The sequence below is a fragment of the Numida meleagris genome, chromosome 6 (assembly GCF_002078875.1).
Source record: "Numida meleagris isolate 19003 breed g44 Domestic line chromosome 6, NumMel1.0, whole genome shotgun sequence".
Taxonomy (NCBI): domain Eukaryota; kingdom Metazoa; phylum Chordata; class Aves; order Galliformes; family Numididae; genus Numida; species Numida meleagris.
The window spans coordinates 45,319,302-45,335,863 of record NC_034414.1 but is presented as its reverse complement, the minus strand read 5'-3'; positions in this window follow the sequence as shown (position 1 = coordinate 45,335,863).

The following is a 16,562-nucleotide window of genomic DNA, read 5'->3' as shown; positions in this document are numbered from 1 at the left end:
GCACTTTGCCCAAAGCCTGCTTGTCACAGTGCTGGGCCTTCTCAGGTTCTGCATTTTCCCCATCTGGTATGAGCCCCTCATACCCATTGCCTTCAACCTATCTCTGAGATGAGCTGTCCTCACACCTGGCCCAGCCCATCCTCTGTCCCACAGAATCATAGAATCACTAAGTTTGGAACAGACCACTAAGATCATCTAGTCCAACCATCAACCCATCACCACCATGCCCACTAAACCATGTCCCTCAGTGCCACATCTATACGTTTCTTGAACACCTCCAGGGATGCTGCCCTGGGCAGCCTGTGCCAATACCTCACCACTCCTTCTGAGAATAAATTTTTCCTCATATCCAACCTGAACCTCCCCTGGTGCAGCTTAAAGACACTGCCTCTCTCCTCCTCCTTTCCCACATAACTTTTCCCACTCTCCCAGCTGATTTAATGGACTCGTTTGTGTCCTTGCCAGACTAAACACCCTGCTATCTGCCATCTCTCCAGCCTTTTGCCCCTGCCCCAGAGCGAAGCCATCCTCCATGCCCAGGGCTGGTGCCACCATGACCTGCAGCACACACACCAGGCTTTGGCATGACTTCTGCTTCCTGCATGTTTTTCTTGCTTTGAACTCAGCCCTGTTCTCTACTCTGTCTACAATTTTAAGGCTTGCAAGGCATGCTTGTGTTGTCTTCAAGCCCCAAGAGACCCAAGAGCTGTATATGTCTCCATCCTCTGTTCCTCTTCCCAACCAGCTCCTGGATGAGCTTTTGATCAGCCATAATACTTACGTGCAGAAGGAGGTGCAGCTTTGTATATACATCTCACATTGTTCATCAGATCTTGCCTGTGTGGCTGTTGGTTATTTACAGGAGACCCTGCCTTTCTGTCATGCCCAATGTTTTTCTCTGAGGCATCAGAAGATGTTGTTGGAGGCACAATGCCCAGTGCGGGTGATCAAACCCTTTTCTGTCTGCCCTAGAAATCAAGATCAGTCATGGCTCACGATCCTCAGAGCCAGATGGTTAGCAGGGCTGTTGAATTCATTTCTTGGTCTTGCTGTGCATAAATCCAACAAAGTGCTTTTGCCTTCCTACAGCTGGCACATGTGCCTAACGATTTGATCTTTTGCATTTAAAATATTTATTCAGTATTTAATTTAAACCCCTGAGACTAATCCCAGTGTTTTAACTTAGCCCTCAACTAGTTTCAGTGAATCATCTCTGTCACTATTCAGTGATCTTCAACAAATTGGCTTCATATACTAATGGGACACAGTCCTTAGTCCCTTCTCTATTTGTATTTTGGGGGTATTTTGGAAAGAGCTACTGGTGATTTTTGAAGTATTACAAGACATTAAATCTGTTGTTTCTGTCTTTTAAATTATAGATGGTCTCCATAGAGACGCTGAAGTTCTACAATGCTCTCTTGAATTGCCTGAAGAAGTGGCACTTACGATTACATTGAGAACAATGCTAATTAGCAAATGCTGAATTTTAAACAAGCTTCACAGCAAGGTTTTTGTCTGAGAGGAGCAGTAACCAGCAATTGACTGACCAAACCAACAAAGCTGAATTACAGACAACATGGTATTTAATTATTCATTAGACAATTTACAGGGTTAACTATAATAACAGGCACCATTTCCTTTCTGAGGGATCACTGAGCCAAGCATAAGTGCCTTAGAAATCCAGCATAATAAACAGTTGGACAGAATGAGCAAAATGAAATCTGCTTCCCAAATTATAGAGTTATTGAGGAGGGAAAATGCAGAAACAAACCTTTGCTGCCACTGGATGAGAATGTCCCAGTGCATGCACAGAATAGGAACCACCTGTCACAAACCCAGTGCTGAGCCTGCAGACACAGTATGGAGTAGCCTGCAGACTACTGTATGGAGCTTTATGAAGGAAACCAATGCTGAACTGGGAGGAGAAAGAAACGCTTGTCCCTTTTCTAGAATTAGACCTGGAGGGTGCAATTGGGCTATGTCCAGCAATTCCAAGTGAAGCGAGATCCAGCAGAGCCTGGCTGCTGTTGTTTACCACGTCAGATGGACACCACCACTCGTGGTGTCGTGGTGTCATGATGTCATGGTGGAAGCTGAAGAGGAGATGACTAGATGCAAGAGCTGCACATAAGGCCCTGTGAGCAGCACTGCCAAGAGCGTTGCAGGTGGTATCCAGTTACTCATGGTTAGACCATAAGCCTAGAGGTGAACTAACATTTAATTTCAAAGTGCGTTACAGACCAGGTTAATAATTTGGGGCCACACTTTGTGCCAAGATTTACAGTTGGATGAGGGCAGACAGGCAGGCTGTTTGCATGCTATGCCCATTCTATGTAAGGTAAGGGTAGCAAAGATTGCTGGGATTGCTGGCAGGGAACTCAGTCAACATGCTTATAAGTGTATGCTGGTGTAACTGATGTTTGTGGAGAGCACTGATCCATAGAAGAAAAAGTGTTTTAAAATAGTACCAAAGTGATAGTTCATTTTCAGTAGCAATGTCGTGCATTCTCTTACTGTCCTATATCAAACTTTGTTGGGAATGTGTTGAAAGGTCCTAGGATGATCACTGCAAGCCTCAATTTGTGATGCTAAATCTTCTTCCTTTAATACATTCAGTTTTTCTATTACTGTCTCAAATGTTTCCCATGCACCAACAAGGTGCTACTGTTGATGATGGATCTGGACATGAAGAAATAAGCACAGCCACAGATCAGGCTTCACTGCATGCGCACATCTCCAGCAGCTCTCTGGTATGGATGTGACACCTCAGAATGCAGCTCAGTGATGTGACAGGCTTGTGTCTGCCACCTCCTCTATGTCAGGAAAAACAGAGGTGCAAAATAGGATGACTGCACTCTGCCTTGGCCAGGATGATGCACTGTATGTCACACATCACTGTAAGGGGATTGTGTCTTTTGAGATGAGGCAAACTACTGAGTAGGATGAAACCTTCTATCTAATCAAAGGGAATCAAATGTAACTGGTAATGCCATCCACAGTGATGGTGGTACTTCACTGTCCTTATTCTAGTATAACTACATACCTACAGGCTAAAAATTTAGTACAATAAAATCTATCTATCTAAAGCGGTTCACAATTTGTAACCACTTATTTTCCTACTACTGCTCTTTCAAATAAGTAGGTGCCATACCACAAGTATTTGAATGTTCTGATGTCTGAGAACTTTCCAGTAATTACTGTGCATTGTAGTTCTGATAAATAAAATCTGTGCTGAACCTGAATATAAGAATAATCTCATCTCATGTATTACTTTCTGCACAGGGTCCATCATTATTAAGACTGCATGTCCCAAAATGCAAGAAGGGCTCCCATAAGCATACAGTTACTTCCCTTCTCCTTCTAGCCTGCATGTTGTATTCTTGCTAGTTTTCTCGGTAGCACCAAAAAAAGCTGGGTGCTAAAGCCTTTCAACTTCTTGTTCTGTCCTGGAAGTGAACCCCACACTCACCTCAGAGAGCAAGCAGTCTCCTTGCACATTTCAACTGAGGAGGGATTTTGCGTAAGGGAGAGCTCAGAACAGGGCATTTTACCTTGACAAATGGGAAGCACACAGATGCTGGCTTGCCACTGCTGGTGGCTAAGACTGCTATTCTCAGCAACATCCAGGCACATCTGCTGAGATCAGCACACTTGCATAGGCTTTAGTGAGAATACAGCTCTACCTGGTCACCAAAGGTTTCCTAAATGATCACACAAAGACAAAAAAAAAGAGAGGGCAACAGGAAGCTGAGGGAGCAGGCACTGGTGGAGTGCACCACAGCTGGAGCTGACACTCTCTCCAGCCCTGAAGATTTTAAGAGTGCAAAGCCCCAGTGAGACTCAGCTCCTTCCTCCTGACTTCCCAGGCTAGGAAAGGAGGGATCTGGGCTGAATGGAATGAACAGAAATGAGAAGGAAATGTTTGTTAAATAGTTTTATTCACTTTGATGTGTTTTCCTGTTACCTAGGAACAAATTAGCAATTATTTCAAATCTGATATCCAAAGAATGCACCTCTGGAGCTGACCTGACTGCATGAGTTTTGGCTGTGCCTCAGCCCGCATGTGTTTTTGAGCAGTTTGGTCTGGGTCCAAAAGTAATTTAAATCCAAACAGTGCTTGTTGTTTTATGAGAGTGGCTCCAATTGCTGAATTAAACAGAAATATGAAAAATAAAATGAGAATGAGCAAAGGAGTTTTTAACTGCTATAAAGCCCATCTGAATTTTCCATATGTATTACAGCGGCGCATTACTCGAACGAATCATTCCAATCTACATTGAACTACGGAGCAGCAGTACTTTCTACCAAAAGCTGTAATAAAGTCCATTATCCAGAGAGATCACTCTCTCAGAGCTGAAGATGTCTCTTTAGACTAATGTTCAGCTTCTGTATTTTCTGGCATTTGGCTGATTTATCCATGCAGCCATAATATCACAATGCTGCAGACTTTTATGTTTCATTTCCCAGCTTTCCAAAGGAAGCAAGAAAAATAAAAATGTAATTTAATGCACTCCACAATTACTATTTAAGCATTACATCATCAGAAAAGCTGTCACTAACTAGAAAGTTATGCCAGTGACAAGACAGAATTACCTAGCAACTGCAGAGAAGTCATTAACCCTTTTTTGAGTATCATATGGAAAATATGTTGTAGGGAGCAAATGCGTATGCCCAAGTGCCTGAAAAATACTGGCTTCTTCCATCTAGTGATTATGGTGTGAAGATTTTACTCTGTAATTCTGAAAAGATGCCCAACTCGGTTCTGTGAAAGAGCATATGAGGACCAAACGGCTTTGAAGGCAGCATCTGAGAAAGAAGGAAGCACAATGAATCACATGAGTGCTCGGTGTGCAGACACAGGGTGAGACAGGTTTTATTCTTTAGCCTGAAGAAGGACAACTTGTTCAAACATTGCCACATCTCAAGAGGTTTGCAATTATTATTTGCACAGCTCATGGGTCTTTGCAACACTTCAGAATTTCATCTGGTATTTTAGGAAGCATGTTATGTTCATCCTATGTTCTGCATGGCAGAAAGAGACAGAATTATCTCTAAGTTTCAAATTTAAGGAACTTTTATGTGAAGGAAGCGAAATTACATCTGATCTCTGCCATGACTTTCATGGGAATCAGCAAATCCTATGTGTCAAACCCTACATGACTAAAGAATGGAGGGAAAAGATGTGCATCCTCTCATTCCCACCACCAGCCTAGACAGGTTTCTAGGCTCTTTGCAAAGAGCTCCATGGGGTCTGATCAGCAGTCAGCAGGCTCTGTCTGTCTTCAAGCACTGTCTTTCATTTTGTTTGAATATAGATGTAAAGTAAAATTTACAGCAGGCCAATTTGTGGGTCGTTTCTAAATTGCATGGCTTGTGGTAGCCATAAAAGAAAGCAAAGGAGCGGATCATGAATATGTGAGGAGAGGAAGAAAGAACATAAAAGAACAGCAAGGAAAACACACTATTTTCTTTTCAAGTATGAACAAACGTCACTCTAATTGGAGCAATTATTCTGTAGTTTATTCCAAATAAATAAACTGTCCAACTGTTATATATGATGTGTTATATTTGTTCCAACAGCCTTTAAATGGGTACTGGTACTGCACAATTTAATGTGTTTCCATTCCAGATGACTAAAGGTTCTTAAAACCCATCTCCAAAAATATAGAGTTCCACTAAAATACTACTCCAATATGGTTACAAAAATATTGTCTTTGATTAATGTATTACTTTGTCGCAAGCAAAAATAAAGGACGACAACTGGCCAGCACAAAAAAGCAAGCATTTTCGGGAAAGCGTAGAGAAGCATCCAAGTCCTAATTTGCGTTCTGTAATGGCTCAGGCCAGGAGGTGACACTCTGCCTCTTGCTGACTTCACTAGAAATCTCTGAGTGTCTCCTAGGCTCACTGAGCATCTGGTAACACCAACCTCATCAGCACAGTTCCAAGTACTCCGTGCCCACAACACCTGTTAACATAAATTATGGTCAAGGGGATACAGTATTTTTAAGAGTTGGTCTAAACATTGACGAACACCATCACTATTTCACCAGCTCAAAAACACTGCACTCAGTCGAGTCATCAATGTGATTGTCACCAGCCAGTGATATCAGCTGTCAACGTGACAGTCAAACCATGCACACAGATTTTTCAGTATTTTCATATCCTAAAATATATACAGACATTGAAGTCCCCTGTCTCGTTGCCTACAAATGCTGTTGGTGAGTAGGAATTTGCTAAACTACATGCACAGCTTTGTGAACTGGCTTTAGGACTTGAGCCAAATCCCTGAGCCTGATCCTTCTTTGATGTTATGACCCCATTTCCTGCACCCAATTCTAACTGTTTTCCTTATTTTAATTAACCAATTTCTTAATAGCAACAAGATGCTGTAAGCACTTCACTGTCAGAAGATTACTACACCAATAAGTTTGCTAAATTCATTTGGTCTATGACCTTGCATCCTCTAACACCATCTAAGTGGGCACTGGATTTACAGAATACCACTGCATCACCTGCAGCATGCAGATACCTAAACCCTTGCACCTCACACAGAGAAACTCATTAGAATACTGGCCTGAAGGGATGGAAATAAAATTAAAACAAAACTTGGAAACTGTTGTTTCAAAGTGAAAAGTGGCCCAAAAGAAGGTAATTCCATTAGTACAGTTGCCAACATAAGGCAAAATGGCAACACTAATAGAGACTTTCAGCAGAAATTTTAAATGAGCAATGAAGACTCTGGTCTTTTCAAGTGCCTCATGGTTCAGCGGAGAACTCACAACCATTTAATGAACAATTTGTTAAAGAAAAGAGAAGGAGCAAATTTTGCCCTCAATTACAGTCAATGGGATTGCATGTATAAGTCAGCTATAACTCAAAGTGACATTCTTTTAATAGTAAATATTCATTGAAATTCTGCATTAGAATATGTATAGTTCTGATAGATCGTTTTATTCTCTGTGAGTGTACAATCCCCTTTTTTCAGCACAGTACTTCAGTTTGCCTAATCACACTGAGAAAACATACACAATTTTGAAATGCTGCATTGTTGAAAAGTTTTAAAGCTCAAGATGCAGCAGCATTGCCATTTTAGCAACTTTACTCTGAGGGGCAGACTGTTGAGAGAGTGATACCTCCTCTATTCACCAAGGTAAACCTTGACTACCTAAGCAAGAAGCCAGATTTCTCTAAAATCCCTGTATTTCCTGTCCTCTCTTCAACTAAGTTATTGTTAACTTAGAAAACTTGGCCTCCTGGACAGTCTGCAATATAGGAGTTAAACTGCAGATATTATTTCATTTAACTGCATATTAAACCTAACAGAGAGAAACACAAAATGCAGTGTCAGACAATGAGGCCATTAGAAACTTCCCTTTTGCATATCCTGGCATTTGCTGACTTGAACAGCTTGCATTTAATTTCTTTGTTTGTTTTCATTTCAAAGGAAAAAAAACAACCTTGTGGGTGAAGACAAAAAAGGTGATAGTCAAACTTCCACAAAATATTATCCTTGGGGAGCAACCAAATCAAATATATTTGCTTCAAAGCTGTTGTTTCTATTTTTATTTTATTTTATTTTCTGAGTTAGGAATGTGTGAGAAAAAGAGATCATAATGGAAACTGTTTTTAATTCTTGACCTTAACAGGTACTGGCAAGATCTCACTATGATTTATGTGCATACATCTTGTATTTCTTTCTCACATATTTTTGATTGAGTTGGAAATAACTCATATAGAATGGCTCGGTGGATAACAGAGTCTGTGAACCCCTGAAGACTGAAATCTTCTAATTACCCAGAAACAGATACAGCTTGGAAGTGGTAACATAAGGTTTCCTTACCCCACATATCCATGGCCCAGAGCTCATCCCTATGCATGAGCCCTTCGGTATCCACCTTCCAATTAGTTCTCAGCTTGTCCTTCAAGACATCATCCAACAAGGCTGACAGCAAAGATAACGTTCATAAAGGACCACATGCCCTCCAGGAAGTCAACTGTCACTATCAGATTTGTTGCAGTAAAAAAATTAAATGTTTGGTGTGTTGTAATGACTTACCTGTCTCTACAGCTTCAGACCAGGCTTGAGCCTAATAAAAAAAAAAATAGGCTAAAAGGGGCTTATTGAGCCCTTCTTACCTCCCAAGAGGTCCCCTCTCTGAGCATTGGCTCATAAGCTCACTGACTTGAGTACGTACTTACGAAATTTTGGTAGTAATCTGAAAAAAAGATGAAAAGAAGGCAGGCAGAAGCTGAGTTAATCATTTGGACATACGACAATAATTTGGTAATGTTCATATGGAAGCAAGGAGTCCAGTAATAACATCACTGCAAAGCACTTGGAGGATTTTAACTGGAAAAACAACAATGAACCTGCACAAGATACCCAGAATCCAGCAGCTTTGATTGAAAGCTCCTCTTCTGTTTAGTTTTCCGTGGGCACAATGAGCAGGATCTGTAATTGATGAAGAATAATAAAAAACTACAGCACAATGCAAATTTAAAAAAATGAGGGAGATTTTCAGTTAGGAGCTGTACAGATCAGAGAAACATACCGGGCAGGGAGAAGACACCCATTTTGCTGTAAGACTCCTGAAAAACACTATAATAGACTGCCCTGGCTATGTAACCCCACTGTAAGCACCATTATGAACATAGAAGATAAGCTCGGGGTTGTGAGATTTGGGCAATCATATAATATATTCCTTTCCATATGGACTGAGCAAAAATTAGCCAACACTTTTCCCATGGTTACTTACAGAAAAGAGGCCCCACAGCTACACTCCTCTGATGCCAGGCAACCTTTAATTTCTATTGTACTTCTATCCTGAGCCCATTCCTACCCATTGGTTCCACTAGCATTGTCTTTTGCTTAATTTCTTACCTGGTACTTTTTCCAGATGATATTTATAGAGAGTAGTCTTGTAAGTATTTAAGATGTTCATACTGATCCAGAAAGGTAAAAATGGAACAACATACATGTCATGCTGTACAGAGTTGCAGGGCAGGAGGTTTAAAGGTGTGAAATTTCTATCTACATCTGAATTTCAAACATGCCATGTTGAGAGGTGTTTCCTTTCATTAAAAAGAAAGGCACTCCTTAAAATGTTTAGATTTCAAATTGCCAAAGCATTTTGGGTGCTGGAATATAAGTATTGAATGCAGATTGCTGTGCATGGCCCACATCCATCTGTGAGATGGATGAACACATGCATGGGTATGTGTTGTATGCTGGGCAGTAGTGGGAGGGGCTGCTGAGCCAGGACCAGCCCTCTCCAGCCTGCAAATCTCCCATCACATTTCCCTAGGCAATGAAAACAAGCCCCAGGTGCAGTACTGGGGTTAGCTCCAGGCTGATCCAGCCCGGTGGCTGTTCTGCCCTTGTAGGCATGGGAATGTTGTGCTGGGTGGGAAGGAACCAGCCCTGTGGCAGCTTCCTTGTGCAGGACAACAAAAGCAGCAAACCAGGAGCTCACACAAGCCTCCTTGCTCCTACAGTAATACCAACAGTAACAACAAATCCCTTTTCCCAGTCTGGCTGTGACTGAGAGTAGGCTCAGAGGATGCAATGCTCAGCAGCTGAAGCATGGTGCAGGCCTCTCCAAGCCAGTTTAAGCCGGGTCCACCAAGCACCAGCACTGGCTGAGGCAGCAGAGCTTGCAGCACAGGCTGCCAAACCTGCCAGGGAAGGCAGCGATTGCCCACGTGCCTCAACCCAAGGCCTCACAGCCAAGTGGGGACATGAACACCACGATGTTCCCACTAAGGCCTCTGGGTAGGTAGTGAGGATGCATGGCAGTCAGCACTGTGACACAAAGACGCACTGGACCTCAGCCTCTGCATGCAGGGTTTTCTCAGAGGCAGGTGCTGGATCCTCAATGTGGTGTGCCCTCAGCCTCCTGCGAGTGAGGGCCTACTGCCCCTTCATCAGCAGGGTCTAGGAATGAAGATCAGCAGCCACGGCTACTTCCACGGGATGACGTTGTAAACAAGGCTCGTCTGTAGGCTGCCTAATGGGCTTTTGCCAGCAATAAGTCTGTTAACTTCTTGCAGGTCGCATCTGAATCAACAAACTCATGCTGAATGACTCTACCATGCTCCTTTCTCTAAACCATTTGCTAAACTACTTAAAAGGAGGAAACTGCATTTGACTTTGCTAGAAAGTGTTAATTTGGGGCCTGTTATACCTTCTCCATAGTCTTTTGCTAGTTTTAAAAGTGGTGTGATGAAATAAAAAACTAGGGCTACAGGCTAAATAGAGGAGCTGGAAAATATCCTGCTATATTTTGTAACTTCACTATTGTTTCAGATATGCGTTAAAGCCCTAAATCCTTCCTCAGTTGCTATCAAGGAACTATTGGCATCTCTGTTTTTAACAAGGAAGGTTCCTGTGCTCTTGGATATGCCTGTAAGTGCCTTGACATCAATATTTATGAACAGTATATGCTCTGCCCCCCTGAGATCTCTGCAATAGGATCCCAAGTGCTACTCGATTCAGCAGCCATCCTTGGAGTGAATCTAACAGGCTTAGTTGAAAAAGTCCCATTTATCTCACCACTTCTTACACAAAAGAGCAGGAAATAAAAGAATGGACTCTACCACTTTTTCCCCAGCAGGAATACACTCGCAGCATGAGGCTGTGTGCCACCATGAAGCTGCTGCACTCAGCAATGAACAACCAAACGAAACAGGAACAAAAACATCTATAGGAAAAAAAGTCACTGATAGGAGCACGTGGCAGTTGGTTGCCTCACAGCAGGGGTGCATGGGCCCATGCACCAGCTTTAGGTCCACTGACAGCTTTACTACTGTGAATCCAGCAATGCTGGCGCAAAGATTTGGGAGGGAAGTTTCCCCACTCCAGGGAGAGCACAAAGTGAGGCACACACATGCTCATGCCTAGTCTTTTCCTCTGCACCAAGTGGTGTTTACTTCCCTGTGCAAGGTGGGAAGCTGTGTGAGGGTGGAGGGAAACTGTCCCCTGTCCCCTGTATCGCAAAAGATCACTTGACAGCCATGGCCCTGCCTGCAGTCAGACTCAGAGCACTGACTTCTCCCACAGTGCAGGTGCCTTTCTGCATCCCAGGGTGAAGCAGTCAAATCCTGGAGACTGAAAAAACGTAAGGGATAATCTCTGAATATGGTGATGATCTGGTGGAAGTGACATGGCCCTCAGCTACTCACCTTTCAGGCAAGTAGTAATAGACATGGCACTGGGCAATGCTTGTGTACCTTTCCAAGTAGCAACTCTGTCAGTTATTCATAGCTTTTTCCCAAAACCCATATTAAACAGGTTCCTACTGAGCACTCCCTGAAGCTTCTTATCTGCATCAGCTCTTTCCCCTCTAAGCCCATGCAAGGAGTCTGGGAGATAACACGCGTATTGGCAGTTATGCTTCTGTGGCAGGGCCATTGCAATTTGCAGTGGGTTGCATCCACAAAAGGCATTTGTATGTTCTATCTTTTTTAGATCTTCCCTCAAACACTTCTTCCCTGGCTTGCCTCTCTTCTCTGCAGGGATTCATTCTCCCAGGACTGGCTCCACAGAAATCTCTTGTCATCCCTAGCAGAGCTCTTCCATGTGAGTGCTTTGCCAAACACACTCATCTTTTATTCCTCCCTGAGTCCATCAGTCCAGCTTTCTTGTTTTTGCCTTATCAGCAACATCTTTTCCCTTCTAAATCTTTTCTTTTTTTTTTTTTTTTTTTTTTGAGAGGGTACAGTGAAAAATTAAATGAAACCACTAAGCCTAATTTCATAAAAGTTGGTCTGAACTACATCTCCAGAATCAAAGAAATTCTGAGATAATGATGATTCTGCCCTGTTTGGCTAATCCTGTCTAATTGCAGAGTTCATGAGCATCAAGCTGGCAGTGCAGGAACAGAAGGTGGTTGCAGGGTGATGCTTTTGCTAGTTCTCAGTGAAAAAAAAAAATAGAATTTTTTGTGTTTGGAAACATAAAATGGGATAAAATTCACTGTGAGATGATAAATCTGCAAAATGGGTCAAATCCCAGACTGAAATATTTAGCAGCAACTTATTCACTCAAAGTGTACTCAAGTCATTAGAAAATTTGTATATTTTTCTTGGACAGCTTGCAGGCCTGTTCAAGAACAAAGAAAACTTCACTGGAAAAAACAGAGCTGCCAGTAGTCTTTAGGGTGAGCAGGGGTCTTCAGCGGGTGAGCAGGGGTTCAGGGGACTGTGCGTTGGGAGTAGTGGGACACCAAATCTTTTTGTGTTTCTTGTTCTAGCAAAAGACCTTTGCAGTCCAATACAGTACGACTGAGGAGATGAAATACATTCCAAAACTAATAGTCAACAGTATACAGTCAAGCAATAACCCTAAAAAAATGATTCAGTTTTATCAGCAGTTCAGCTGATACGACCTTAAAGCTTGCCCCGCTTATTCTTGTCTTAACTGATAAAATTAATTTAATCTAGAGTTTGGTCTAGACTATCTTACAAGTCTGTAAATCACTAAAAGTACCCAAATTGCCATACAAGTTGATTCTATAATCTTTGGGGAATATCCTAGGAACTAAAGCTACACGTGAGCTTAGGATACTTGTGAGACAGATAATAAACAGTCTACAAAGTGATTAGTTCAGTACTTCATCCTTAAAGTGATAACATCATTTGATTGGCAGTTTGTAGTCATTTACATGTGAAGAATATTAATCATGAATAAGAATCTGAATTCTTCCCTATCCTGTTGAAACCAGACGCACCGAAGCACGTTCCATTATTTCATAGTAAGCAATGTAATCTACCTAGCTGTATATATTATGAGATTTCAGTTTTTCATTTATACATATTCACTAATGGTAATAGCTTTGATATGAAGGAGTTTTTTGCCACATTGATGAAGGAAGGTTGTTTTTCCCCAGATAGCAACTACCTACTATATTGAAGCAGGTCTAATGTGTCTAAGTACAGAGTACTAAAACGACATTATTAGAACTTTTGCTTCATAAAACTTCAAACTACCATAATAATTTAATATCAGTGCAATCAGACTTCATGTGATTTTCCTGCAGGCCTACTTCTATAGCTGAGAGCTTTCTAACTTGTACTTTTTGCATGAGTGTACTCCTGCAGCAGTTTAGTATACAGTATCTGATCTCATCTAGAGCTGCAAGTTAACAGAATTAAGTTCAGTCAGGTGCTCTTTGCAGGAGAGGAAAGCTGTGGCTCTGAGGAGCAGAGATGGAGACTGTGTGGCTGGTAGAAGGAAAGACTTGGAGGCAGAAAGAGGAGAAAATAGGTGGAAAAGACGGTCAGGAGGGATCTCAGTGTTTGGGGACAACCTATCACTGGTCCAGCTTTCCCTGCTATCCCTGACTTAGAGACATCCTGCATAACGTTATGGCCCCACTTTCAAAACTTGATGCATTGACCTCCACTGGGAATAACCTCTGTGCAAAGATGGTCCCTTACAAATCTACCACACTTCAGGTTCAAAATCGCTGGATGTCAGTGGCAGGTGAAGTGACATCTTAAATTTACATGTAGGTAATGTATTTACATTCTGCTCAGGAAAAGTGGACAGCTAATCTCTTTGATTATACAAAGATGTGTGTATATATGAGAAAGTAGGGCAAAAGCAGTAACCCTGCAATGAAGGCTGCACATCAGGCATGGTGAGGAAGCACAGCACACCCTCAGAGCCCCACTCACTGCCCAGGCAGACGCTAACAGTCTGACTACCCCAGACCACCCCAAGCCTGAATCTCAGGGAAATGACTCTGTGTCTTGTTGTGCAGTCACAGCTCTCCGCTGCTGAAAGCAGCCTGCGCTGGGCCTGGAGGCAGAGGCCTGGTGGTGGCTCAGCGTCACTTGGATGCTTTGCAATGGAGCTTCCTGTGCTGGGAGCACAGTTCTGTTTTCACGCTGCTGTAATTGTGTAGTAAATCACAGGACCGAAACAGCAGGGAGAGGACAAAGTTAAGCCTCAGAAACTGCCAGAACTGAGTTTCTTTAACACTTTTCTTTGCCTACTTCTCTTCCTTTCTGATGTGGTTTTAGCATGAAATCCTATTTGTTTCAGCTCCTTCCTCTTTCCTGGCAAAAGGGGAGCTTTCCGAGCATGAATCAGGTTGGTGCCATGACAGAAATGCCATGCAGTTGGTCTCTTTCTTTGTGTTTTCTGGTGAACCCTGCTCTGTATGGGTGGGTTCTTCCTCCATGAACATTGTTCAACAGCTGCCTGGTCCAGAGACTAAGATGGATTTTCAGCCATGAAAAAAGCTTGCTGGTGCTGATGGGATCTCTTTGTACCATGAACAGCTCATGATTATAACTGGAAAATCTAAGTGTCTCAACCTCTCTGATAATTCTGCCTTGGACTTCAGTGACTGTTCCTCAGTTCTTTCTCTTAAAGGAGGGTAAAACATGACCTTACTTCACTGCGTGAAAAGAGAAGGTGGTGTGTGTCATAAAAAACAAAGTAGTATTTGTGGAGTGCTTGGACACCTCAGTGCCATAGGAAAAAATGAAGAAACTAGTAATTCTGACTTCAAAAAAAGAGCTGTGTAGTGAGTAGTGACTTCAGTATGGAATAACACATTCAAAATGAAAGTTGAAATGAAGTGTTTAACAAACAATGCAAAAAGTCCCGTGGGCAGCGTAGTAGGAGCCTCTTCGAGCCAAGACAGTGTCATTATCTTTTGCAATTACATTTGCAACAGTCCAAACTGGCATTTCCCAGATGACCTCAGTTGGGTATTTTCTAAATTTTGCGTGCTTCGTTTTGCAGTCTCGAGACCATTCTTTTGTCATAATATTTTCTGCGTACAAATGTGCAATACAGAAAAGAAACTGCAGACCTTCCTCTGCAAGTTAGTTTGATAGAAAATACATCATAAGGGCATTTTTTGCAATTTAAGTGTGCTTATGTTCACTGTGCTGTAGAACATGGTATCTTCCTGGCCAGCCTGATCTAGTGGGTGGCAGCCCTGTCCACTGTCCAATTCCTGTTGGAATTGGATGATCTGAAAAGTCCCTTCCAACACAAACCATTCTATGGTTCTGTGATTCAGTGGCAGTGAAAAGACAGTTTACTTGTTGTCTGGATGTACTGATTGAATTAACTCGTCTGCAGTTCAGCTGTGTAGGGTGGACAGCACCATGCTCACAGTGGGTCTGATTGTCAGGGCATTCGGTATCTGTGTGTAGGAATTTTTATTCTTAATATCTAAAGAAACAGGCTATTTGAAAATATCCATTAAATTTTATGTCAAAATGCCTGAGAAACTAATTTTGATTATGTTGCGCACAGATTCTAAAGAAGCTAAATATTGTGTTAAAATATTAAAAGAGTCAGTAAAAAACTTTTAGAAGTCCTGGCTATGTTTTGTGTCCTACCAGGATGTCTGACAAAAATTATGTCTTTTAATGTATTTGAAAAGAAAGCTCGGAATAAGCAGAGCACATCTGGCAAGTTCTGAACTGCAGAAGGCTTCCTAGGTTGTGTGTTTTTAGGTATCCATAGACCTAGTGTGTAGTGGTCTGGGTTTTTTTTCTGATGGATTTTTGATTTTTTGTTTTTGAGAGACAGTAGTGGTGTTATGGAAAGTGGACAAACTGAGTGACAGCACCACCACTAGAAAAACTTATTGCCCAGAGAACTTGCTATCAAATATTTATAAATTTGTGGGCAACAAATACTCCATGAGACAAGAAAACAAAACAGATCTATGCTCAGGTATGCTCCTTGTTTTCTCACACCCCATCCCTTTCTTTCACCATATTCATTTTCAGTATATTTACTGTACTGATATACAATCATAGACTCCTACAGTCGTTAAGGTTGGAAAAGATCTCTAAGATCATCAAGTCCAACCATCAGCCCATCACCACAATGCCCACTAACCACATCTCTCAGTATCATATCTACATGTTTCTTAAGTTACCAGAAAGAGTGATATCAGTGTTGCTTCCTTTTCACACCTGGCAAATCAGTATCAGGTCTTTCCTCTTCCCTGTCTCATGCAGCCTCCGTATCTCAGCTCCATTATCTTTGTCCAGCAAGTCATAGCCTCAGATTCTAGATGCTCTTTTCATTCTTGGTCTCTCCTAGCTTTTCAGACTTCCAAGTCCCAGCCTGCATTTTCCCATCCTTTTTCTGCTTGTTCTAGTTTCTACTGTACTCAAGTCTACTTTTCCCAAATGACCTCCCCCTATATGCCTCCTATCTTTCCTCCACTGTGCTTTGGCTAAGCAAGCAGTTAGCAAAGAATCATCTCTCTTTAAGTCCAAAATTACAGCTAGTCCAATGACAGCAATTCAGAACTATCAATTCCACTGCAGTCCAGCAAAATGAGGAATGATAAATTTAATATATCTTTATGGCTTGCTCAGTTGATTCAGTTGGCTCCTATTCAAATACTGCGTTCATTTTAAATGCTGAAACTGGTAGGGCAGCTTTTGTTCAAGAACCATTTTTTCCGAACATTTCCTATTTGGAGACGTAGAAATAAACTATTCAGAATGTTTCATTTTTAGGTGATTAGCCCAGTTCTCACACTGTATTCGAACCACTAGTTATCTTGAGAAATGTT